We start from the raw sequence: 11674 nt of genomic DNA, 5'->3' as shown, positions 1-11674 counted from the left end.
TCTGATCTAACAAGCTACCCGCTTGTGGTTTTTTTTTTTTTTTTTTTACAACTGCTCTGGGAAACTAATACAAATATAAAAGATGTTTATTTTATCTATAAAGAGTAAAAGTAATTCTAAACATGTAAAAACGAGATTGAAAGTTACGTATATTTAAAGAGTATTTTAGCTAGAAAATTAAATAAAGAATGTTATACTCTTCTTTGTGTCAACTGTTAATAAAAGCTTAATTAATAAAAGCATAATAACATTTTAAAAAAGAAAGAAAGAAAACCCTGTGGAGTACAGTTCTACCCTGACACCCATGGGGCTGCCATGAGTCAGGGTCAAACCTCTAACCTTTTGTTTAGCAGTTGAGAACTTAACTATCTGGGCTACCCAGGCATCTAGCCAAAAAAAGTACACTATCTCATAAACAGAACCCTGGTGGCAGAGTGGGTAAGATCTAGGCTGCTAACCAAAAGATGGGCAGTTCAAGCCCACCAGCGGCTCCTTGGAAACCTTATGGGGCAGTTCTACCCTGTGCTGTAGGGTTGCTATGAGTTGGCATCGAATCGAGAGCAGTGAGTTTGATTTAATAAATGCATGTGTACACACAGACACACACGTGGATGGACAGACACACATGAACACACAAAGACACACACTCATGGACACACAGATACACACATATGACACACACACGAACACACAAAGACACGCACACGTGGACACATGGACACACATAAACAAACACACAGGCACACAGACACACACGCATACACACACACATGGTGTTAAGGATTGAGTTGTGTCCCCCCAAAAATATGTGTTGTAAATCCTAACCTCCATCCCCCTGCTTATACTTCCATTTGGGATTGGGTTACCTTTATTATGTTAATGAGGCAGGATTAGTGCCAGACATATTTTCAGTCTATCTCTTCTGAGATATAAAAGGAATTAAACAAGCAAATGAGTAAGCAGAGCTGGGGTAAATAGATGCCAATACACATGGAGATCTCCAAGGAACCAGGAAGCAGACGCTGAAGATGCGAGGACCTTCCTCCAGAGCCAATAGAGAGAGAAAGCCTTCCCCTGGAGCTGGCACCCTGAATTTGGACTTCTAGCCTCCTAGACAGTGAGAGAATAAATTTCTCTTTGTTAAAGCTACCCACTTATGGTATTTCTGTTACAGCAGCACTAGATAACTAAGACACACAGAATCACACGTATGCACACACAGCACACACGGACACACACACGGTCTTGAAGCCCGCACCCACTGCCCCCACCCATTACCCCCTTGAACCTGACTGTAACCCCCGAGAGAGCTAAGAAGCAGACACCACCCGCATCTGGGTTTTACGTATGGGCAGACTCAGAGCCAGGAAGTTAATGGACGGCTTTCTCCCACAGAATATTACTTCTTAAAATGCTATCCTCCCAGAAATGGATTTCAAGAGAACAACATCGGCTCCATAAGGAAGAGAACAGGGAAAACGTCATCGTTACAATTATTGCGGGCAAAGTACACACTGAGGTGGGGCTACTGAGAAATGCCTGTGGTATCCTGTCCCTGCCTCAAACTGGGAAACTAGCCACAAAATAGCAATAAGTACACAAACCCTGGTGTTTATGGATTGCATTTAAAAACAAAACAAAACTCACTGCCATCAAGTCAGTTCCAGAACTCACAGGACCCTGTAGGACAGAGTAGAACTGCCCCGTAGGGTTTCCAAGGCTGCAATCTTCACAGAAGCAGACTGTCCCATCTTTCTCCCAGTGAGTGGCTGGTGGGTTCCAACTGCCGACCTTTTGCTTTGCCGCCAAGCGCTTTAACCACCACGCCACCAGGGCTTCTTTGGATTACATTCTTTCCCCAAAAATGAGATGTTCAAGTCCTAACGCCTCTGCACTTGGTAACATGATCTTGTTTGGAAGTGGGGTCTTTGCAGATGTTATCAGGTTAGCACATGGTCACCCCAGCACGGGGTGGATCCTGATGCCATCTGAGTGATGTCCTGACAAAAGAAGAGAAACACAGAGTGGAGACGGCCGTGTGAAGAGGGAGGCAGGGATTGGAATACAGAGAAGCCAGGAGAGAGGTGTGAGACAGACCCTCCCTGAGAGCTCCCAGAAGGGCCCAGCACAGCCAGCATCTCCACCTTCACGTTGGACTCCCCGTCTCCAGAGCTGTGAGACAATCCATTTCCATTCTTATAAGCCACCCACTTTGTGGGAACTCGTTAGGGCGGCCCCAGGAACCTAGTACACCTTGTCTGGGACAGTCGGAGTAGGCTCCTCAGGGATTAGGTATAGGTCCTGGTGGCATAGCGTTTAAGAGCTCAGCTGATAACCGTAAGATCGGCAGTTCAAATCCACCAGCCGTCCCTTGGAAACCCCATGGGGCAGTTCTACTCTGTCCTGTAGGCTCGCTATGAGTCAGAATTGACTCGATGGCAACAGGGGATAGGTCCCTGAAAAGGAGGCCTGGTGGCACAATGATTAAAGAGCTTGGCTGTCAATGGAAAGGTCAACAGTTTGAACACACCCGCCGTTCTGTGGGAGCAAGATGTGCCAGTCTGCTTCCTTCCATAAAGATTTACAGCACTGGAAACCCCATGGGACAGTTCTACTCTGTCCTATAGGTTTGCTATGAGTCGAAATCAACTCGACGGCAGCAGGTTTTTTTGTTGTTGTTGTTTGGTAAGTCCCTGGGTTGTGCAAACAGTTTGCACTTGGTTGCAAACCTGAAGGTTGGCAGTTTGAACCCACCCAGTGACCCTAAGTTGAGATTGATTCAAAGGTAAAGGTAATTTTTTTTTTTTTTGGTCTCTGTGTGGTTAACAGCTCAACTGCTAACCAAAACGTCAGCAGTTCAAATCCACCAGGCACTCTTTGGAAAATCTATGAGGCAGTTCTACTCTGTCCTATAGGGTCACTAGGAGTCGGAATCAACTTGACTGCAGTGGGTTTTTGTTTTTTTTTTTAAATATATGTATGTATATATATATCTGTGGAGTCCCTGGTGGTGCAGTTAACATGATCGGCTGCTAACCAAAAGGAGGTTCAAGTCCACCCCAGAGGTGCCTTGGAAGAAAGACCTGCTGATCTGCTCTGAGAGGCCACAGCCAAGAGAACCCTGTGGAGCAGTTCTACTCTATACGCGTGGGATTGTCAAGAGTCCAGATGGACTCCATGGCAAACCTTCACTTATTTATTTATCTGATCTGTGTATGAATGCATTTATAGTCTATATATCTATATATAAACCCTGGTGGCGGAGTGGTTAAGAGCTACGGCTGCTCACAAAAAGGTCGGCAGTTCAAGTGCACCCAGTGCTCCTTGGAAACTCTATGAGGCAGTTCTACCTCGTCCTATAGGGTCGCTCTGAGTCGGAATCGACCGGACAGCAACGAGTTTGGGTTTTTTGGGTGTATCTATATGACCGGGAGCCTTGCTGGAGCAGTGGTTAAGCACTAGGCTGCTAACCGAAAGGTTATCGGTTCGAGCCCAGCAGCCGCTCTGCAGGAAAAGATGTGGGAATCTGCTTCCGTAAACACTGCAGCCTTGGAAACCCTATGGGACAGTTCTGCTCTGTCCTATACCAACCCATTGCCATTGAGTCAATTCTGACTTATAGTGGCCCTATAGGACTGACTAGGACTGCCCCACAGGGTTTCCAAGAAGCACCTGGTGGATTTGAACTGTTGACCTTTTGTTTAGCAGCCATGGTACTTAACCATTATGCCACCAGGGTTTCCAAACTCAACGGCAATGGGTTCATGGAGTTGCTGGGTGGTGAAAACGGGGAACACACTCAGCTGCTAATTGGAAAGTTGGAGGCTCAAGTCCACCTGAGGTGCCTCAGAAGGCCTGGTTGGTTATTTACTTCCGAGAGGTCACAGCCATTGAAAACCCTATGGGGCACAGTTCTACGCTGACACACATGTTGCCGTGAGTCAGAAAAAACTCGATGGCAATTTTTTTTTGTTGTTTTTTTGTTTGTTTTGGATAGCTGAGAAGCTGCAGGATTTATAACCCCGGAGGCTGTTTCCACTCGTTTCGTGCCTCAGGGCGGACAGCTGCACCTTAGCCCTAGCAGGAGATGACGTCATCCGTCTGGAGCGCTCAGGCCAAATTCTATTTGGATGCAAATCTGCTCAGCCCCAGGAAAGCCGGGAGGGGCTGGAGTCTTAGATCCTTCCCGGGTTTTATCTGCCACCTTTCTTCTCAAGAGCCCCGCGGCAGGGAAGTTCCCTAGGTTGATGGAAAATCTCCAAACACCACCGCCCAGAAGACAAAAATGTGGCCTCTTTGAGGAAAAAAAAAAAAAAAAAGTTATCTTTTTAAGCACGCGTTTTTCCAATCTAGCTTCTTGCAGCTACAAGAAGGGTCTCCTGGGGCAGTCCAGCTTGATAAACTTCTCCGGAAAACAAACAAGCAAACAAAAGAAAAACTTGGAAAAGACGAGAAAAACGTAGAGAACTTTCCCAAAGGGAAAATTTACCAAATTTCGGATTGTTATTTCGGATCGTTTACCGAACAAATTCTAACAGAGTTGTCCTTGCTCCGGAATCCCCAGGAAAGCCAGGGTGCCCTGGATGAGAAAGGCTAGGCAAACACGACCCACAGGGACCGGCGGCCGAGGACGCTGCCCGGCTTGCTTTTGGGCCAAAAGTGGCTTCTCTAGCTTTCTCCTGAGAAGGCAGTGTTAGAGATGGAATTGTGTCCCCTCCAAATATGTGTTGCAACCAACCCTGTTCTTGTGGATGAGGGGTTCTGGTGGTGCAAAGACTAAGCGCTCAGCTGCTCACCTGAAGGTTGGCCGTTCGAACTCACCCAATGGCTCCCCAGGAGAAAGACCTGATGCTCTGCTTCCCTAAAGATTGTTGTTGTTGAGTGCTGTGGAGCACACGTTGCTTTTCTCACCATTCTGGAGGCTGGACGTCGGAAGCAGGGCCTCGGCTCTGTTGGTGACTTTCTCATTGGCAGCGCTGGGTGTCTGCTGGCTCCTGGCTTGCAGACGACCCACCCACGGCATCCATCTTCCTCAGCACGTGCTTGCTCTGTGCCTGTTGTTGCTGCCAAGTCGATTCTCACTCATGGCAACCCCGTGTGTGCAGAGCAGGACTGTGCTTCACAGGGTTTTCGAGGCTGTGACCTTTTGCAGGCAGATTGCCAGGTCTTTCTTCCAAGGTACCTCTGGGTGAATTTGAACCTCCAACCTTTCAGCTAGTAGTTGGGCGCTTAACTGCTTGTGCCACTCAGACAGTCACTGTGTCTCTAACCTGCTGTTTATATTACTCAACAGTGATAAGGTTTAAAACCTGCATTGGTTAGGCTTTATCAACTTAACAAAGAAAACCCTAGTCCCAAAGGTGGTCACATCCGCAGGTATAAACCCATTGCCATAGAGTCAATTCTGACTCATAGCCACTCAAGGGAACAGAGTAGAACTGCCCCCTGTGGTTTTCTAGGCTGTGATCTTTACCGTTTTCCTTAGAGGAAGACGGAAGAAGAATTGATGCATTTGAATTACGGTGTTGGCGAAGAATATTGAATATACTCTGGGTTGCCAGAAGAATAAACAAATCTGTCTTGGAAGAAGTACAGCCAGAATGCTCCTTGGAAGCAAGGATTGGCGAGACTTTGACTCACGTACTTTGGACATGTTATCAGGAGGGACCCGTCCCTGGAGAAGGACATCATGCTTGGTGAAGTAGAGGGTCAGCAAAAAAGAGGAAGACCCTCAATGAGATGCACTAACACAGTGACTGCAACAATGAGCTCAAGCACAGCAATGGTTGTGAGGATGGTGCAGGACTGGACAGTGCTTCATTCTATTGTACATTGGGTCACTAGGAGTCGGAACCGACTCAACAGCAGCTTTATGACATGTGAATTTCACCTCATTGAAAAAAATGTTATGGTAACCTAAAAACCCACTGCTGTCGAGTCAATTCTGACTCATAGTGACCCTACAGGATGTAAAAGAACTGCTCCATAGGGTTTCCGAGGCAGCACGCTGCGGTATCTTTCTCCCTCTGAGCAGCTGGCGGATTCAAACCACCAACCTTTTGTTTAGCAGCTGAGCACTTAACGACTGTGCCACCAGGCTGCCTTAAATGGTCCATGATCAAACAAACAAAAAACCAAGAAACCCGTTGCCATTAAGTTGATTTCGACTCATAGCAACCCTACAGGACAGAGCAGAACTGTCACGAAGGGCTGCCAAGGAGTGGCTGGTGGATTCAAACTGCCGACCTTTTGGTTAGCAGCCAAATGCTTAACCACTGCGCCACGAGGGCTCCTAAATGGTCCCTCAAGCGAAACAACGCCATCTCCCAACCCCCGTCTCAGCAGACACTCAGTGAATAAAATGACATGTTCCACACACACGAAGACATAGTATTTCCAAGTCAACTCAGCTTCCGACAACCTCGCTGAGGTTAATTAAAGGGGGCTGCCTGACGCCAGAATGGCCCGAACGTCACCAACACCTGAGCAGGTGTGTGCCGGCTGACTTCGAAGCTGCTCTTGAAGTCACTGCCTTCATTTTTCCAGAGTTCATGAGACAAGGTCAATGGCCAAGGAAGCCTTTGGCTACGTCTGGACACCCAAAGCTCAGCCATCTTGGCTTTCGTCGGTAACAATAGATGCGTTCGTGAAATCACCAAAAATTCCACTCATGGATGTGTTTTCAAAAGTCAGTGAAAGCCTCGATGCCTCTGGACATACTGTTCTCAGCTGCTGTCGAATCGGACCGCAGTTCATGGCAACCCCACGCGCAATGAAATAAAACAATTCCCCATACTGAACCATCCTCATGGGCGGTTGTGGATCGGACTGTTGTGAGCCACAGGGTTTTCGTTGGCTGGTTTTCAGAAGTCAACCAGCAGGCCTTTCTTCCTAGTCGGTCTTAGTCTGGAAGGTCCCCTGAAACCTGTTCAGCATTACAGCAACAACCAGGCCTCCACTGACAGGCAAGTGGTATCTGTGCTTGAGGTGCACTGGCCAGGAATCGAACCCGGGTCTCTCGCATGGAAGGTGAGAATTCTGCCACTGAACCACCAGTGCCCCCAGATACATATTAGAAATATATTCATATATGGCTTATTTACTTATGTATGTATAGAGATACATACATATATAAAAAAAATTTTTTTTATATATAGCTTAATATATATATATCTAAGTTCATATATATAAATAACTTTGTCTCTTTTGTTGTAAATTTTCTGTTTCTTGATTTGGGTGGTGGCGGTTACAAGGCCGGCGTAGTGGTTAAGTGCTACAGCTGCTAACCAAAGGGTTGGCAGTTCAAATCCGCCAGGCGCTCCATGGAAACTCTATGGGACAGTTCTACTCTATCCTATAGGGTCGCTATGAATCGGAATCAACTCGACGGCACTGGGTTTTTTGGGTTACAAGGCTGTGTTGTTTTCAGCTGCCATCAGCTCAGATCCAGCTCCTGATGGCCTCGTGCCCAAAAGGAATCAAATCATGATTTATTGAGTTTTCGCTGGCTAATTTTTGGAAGTTGATTGCCTGGTCTTTCTTCCTAGTTTATCTTTGTCTGGAAGCTCCGCTGAAAACTGCCCACCACGGGTGACCCTGCTGGTATTTGAAATACTGGTGGCCTAGCTTCCAGCATCACAGCAACATGCAAGCCACCACAGTAGGACAGACTGACAGATGGGGCGGTGCTTAGCATTCACATTGGGGAAAAATTCCAGAACGCCTTATGGCTATTTCATTCTTCCCTGTATCCCCAGGGAACAGGCATTCCTAGAACTGGGTGGGAGGGACACCGGCAACATTCCGTACTCAGTGGTCAGGACCTCTGCAGCTACCACTGATAGAATGTTCTAGAATCATCCAATTTCTCTTTACAGTGACTCATGATGTCTTTACTTTCAGCCTTGTAGAGCCCTGTCTGCAGGGCAGGAATCACCCACCCCAGCTATCAGCCAGGACTGACTTGGTTTAAAAAATATGCTAGTTCCAGCCATTCTGCTTTGGGAATTCCTCTTAAAATAATGTTCACAGAGAATATAACCGCCACGTCGTCTGAGCTCAGACTGTAAAGTGACTTCCTTGGGGCTTGAATGCAGTTTGATACGTCCTGTCAGCTCAAGGTGGCTGGCTCAGCATGACCTTCCCCTCCGTTGAGACATTTATCAACTGTGTACGCTTGTCAGAATGTCTTCATATTACTGTTGAAAAATAGAGAACTTTTTATAGACTGTATGGTTTTTCAGAAGTAGATCGCCAGGCTATTCTTCTGAGGCACCTCTGGGTGGACTTGAACCGCGAACCTTTCAGTTAGCAGCCAAGCCTGTTAACTGTTTGCACCGCCCAGGGGCTCCTCCTTACGTTACTTGTTGTTTTTGTTGTGGTTGGGTGCTGTCAAGTTGATTCCGGCTCATAGCCACCCTGTGCGACAGAGTAGAACTGCCGCCATAGGGTTTCCTAGGCTATAACCTTTAAGGGGGAGCCCTGGCAGTGTGGTGGTTAAGAGCTATTGCTGCTAAACAAAAAGTCAACAGTTTGAACCCACCAGCTGCTGTTTGGAAACCCTATGGGGCAGCTCTACTCTGTGCTAGAGGGTCGCTATGAGTCGGAATCGATTTCATAGCAACCTATTTTTAAATCTTTATGGGAGCAGATCCCCAGGTCTGTCTTCTGTGGAGACACTGGTGGATTTGAATTGGGTGTGAGTGTTTACCCTTTGCACCGACAAGGAGTCCTCCTTATATTGTTAGCCCTAGACGTTTATAAGTGGGAGTTTTTCTCTTTCCTGTTGTAGGTTCTTCAGTGGACTGAGAAGTAAGCTTCTGACTCCAAACCAAACCTATTGTTGTCAAGTCTGACTCTTAGCGACCCTATAGGACAGAGTAGGACTGCCCCATACAAGTTGCGGCTGGTGGATTCCAACTGCCAACCTTTTGGTTAGCAGCCAAACTCTTAACCACTGTGCCACCAGGGCTCCCTTTTGACTCCATTTACCTCCAGATTCCTTCTTCCCCTTAATTTCTCCCTGACAGCAGCTGTTCATTCTTTAAGGCTGTCCTGGTTTAATTGGTCCTCCATTTGCTAGTTCTTTATGGCAAACTGTGAGATGCCTGCTTCCTGTCCTGTGGTGCAGAAGGAAACTGCCACACCCCTTGGGTTGTGCCAAACAACCCACTCCAAATTCCTTTCTGTTAGTCTGAGAAGCACATTTTATTTTACATATTGTTGTTCATTGAATATCAGCTCTTCTTCTTTTTTATATGATGCACACACACTTTGGAAGTTTTGTGAGGTAATAACAACAACTACCATTTATTTAAGGAGCCCTGGGGATTGTACCACCCGTACTCAGATCATAGCCCTGATCCAAACGTAAAGGGAGTTTCCCTGGGGTGTGGCCTGCACCACCTTTTATCTTAAAAAACAAGGGATAAAAGGAAAGGGAAGCAAGCAGAGAGTTGGGGACTTCATACCACCCAGAAAGTAGCACCAGGAGAAGAGCACATCATTTGGACCGAGGGTCCCTGCACCTGAGAAGCTCCTAGCCCAAGGGAAGATAGATGACAAGGACCTTCCCCAGAGCTGACAGAGAAAGAAAGCCTTCCCCTAGAACTGACTCTCTGCTTTGGACTTGTAGCCTCCTAGACTGTGAGAGAATAAGTTTCTCTTTGTGAAAGCCATTCTGAAAGGTAATTCTGTTATAGCAGCACTAGATAACCAAGGCACACACTCAAACACGTAAACATACATATACCACACTCACTCCCAAACACACACATCCCACATATACACACATACACACTGAGAATGGTCCAGGAACTTGGCAAAAGTTGCATAGTAAAATGGAAGAGAAGAAAATTCCTGTGACTGCATGCCGTTTGATTTTATTAATAAAGTTTATTTCAGTTCCAGTAAGGTGACCTCATAGGGAGCCCTGGTGGCACAGTGGTTAAGAGCTGGACCACTAACCAAAAGGCTGACAGTTCAAATCCACCAGCTGCTCCTTGGAAACCCTGTGGGGCAGTTCTACTCTGTGCTATAGGGTTGCTATGAGTCGGAATCGACTCGACAGCGACTGGCTTGGTATTTGTTTAAGATGACCTCACAGTCCGGTGGTGCTAACAGGCTGCTCATAGAAAGATTGGAGGTTTGAGGCCACCCAGAGATGCCACAGAAGAAAGAGCTGGTGACCTACTTCTGAAAACCCTGTGGAGCACAGCTCTACTCTGACACTCGTGGGGTCACCACGTGTTGGAGTCAACTGGATGGAAGCTGGCTGGGTGGGTAGTTTAAGGTGACCTCAGGGGGAAAAATTAGAAAAACATATATACTATGAAAATACCACCAGCTTGAGCACCATGGAGCTCAACCCTGAAAACCTTTGTGATGACTTAGCTAGTCACAGGTTTACCAGATGACCGTGGTCTTTGGGGACAACTAGACACACTAGCTTTGGTACCAGCATCTCTTATGACTCGAGTTCTCTTCTTGCCTGACTCCTCAGAGTGACTTTCATCTGGTTTGGACTTGGACAATGTTCGAAACTTTGATAAATAAAGATGATTCACTTGGATTGAAATAAAAGAACCCAAGAATCCATCATTTCTCATGGCCGAATGTCTCTTGGTCTCAGGGTTGGTCAACATGAATCCTGGTTTGATTCCTGCTTTATATCGAAATACAAAATCCACCTGGATTGAGGTTTATATTTTAGTTTTTTTTTCCTCCTCAGAAAATTCTCTACACTGTTCTAAGACTCTGACCTTGGAAATTTTGTCTGCTTCATCCTGGCCGTGTCATTCCCTCTAGAAATCTGTGCTTGTCCCCTGTCATGGATTAAACTGTGTCCCCCCAAAATGTGTATCAATTTGGCTAGGCCATGATTCCCAATATTGTGTGATTGTCCACCATTTTGTCATCTGATGTGATTTTCCTGTGTGTTGTAAATCTTATTTCTACGATGTTGATGAGTTGGGATTAGAGGCAGTTAACGTTAATGAGCCACGACTCAATCTACAAGATTGGATTGTGTCTTACGCCAATCTCTTTCGAGATATAAAAGAGAGAAGTGAGCAGAGAGACATGGGGACCTTATACCACCAAGAAAGTAGTGCCAGGAGCAGAGCACATCTTTTGGACCTGGGCTCCCTGCCCTGAGACGCTCTGAGTCCCAGGGAAGATTGATGACAAAGACCGTCCCCCCAGAGCCAGCAGAGAGAGGAAGACTTCCCCTGGAACTGGTGCCCTGAATTCAGACTTCTAGCCTCCTAAACTGTGAGAGAATAAACTTCTGTTTGTCAAAGCCATCCACTCGTGGTATTTCTGTTATAGTAACACTAGATGACTAAGACACCCCCTAATTAAACTTAATTTAAACACAAATTTCACAACGTAAATACAATTTCACTGGTGGTTGTCCAAAAGGGTGACTACTAGTCACATGTGGCTACTGAGTATTTGAAAAATGGGAACCGAAACCAAGAAACAGAATTTCAATTTTATTTACTGTTAATTTGAATGATTTCAATTCAAACTCACTCACCCATTTTCCTTCATGTAGGAACTGTCCTGTGCTTTCTGCACTCCCTGGCTGTAGAAGCCGATCTGTCTTGGTTGGAGTCTTCTTTGTCGTTCACAAGAGGGTGAGGCCTCAAGAATCGCCCAAAAAGCCCCATTG

At 46.3% G+C, this 11674-nt stretch overlaps 1 non-coding gene across 1 annotated transcript; it reads right to left on the bottom strand.

Moving 5' to 3' along the window:
• Positions 1–6988: 6988 nt before the first annotated feature.
• On the bottom strand, positions 6989–7059 carry TRNAG-UCC (transfer RNA glycine (anticodon UCC)). The gene has a single exon. It is a non-coding gene; the product is annotated as a tRNA-Gly (tRNA).
• Between the last annotated feature and the right edge of the window lie 4615 nt (positions 7060–11674).

This window comes from Loxodonta africana, chromosome X, assembly GCF_030014295.1.
Source record: "Loxodonta africana isolate mLoxAfr1 chromosome X, mLoxAfr1.hap2, whole genome shotgun sequence".
In the NCBI taxonomy this organism is placed as follows: Eukaryota; Metazoa; Chordata; class Mammalia; order Proboscidea; family Elephantidae; genus Loxodonta; species Loxodonta africana.
The sequence above is the reverse complement of the archived record's forward strand: the minus strand, read 5'-3'. Positions and strand labels throughout refer to the sequence as shown.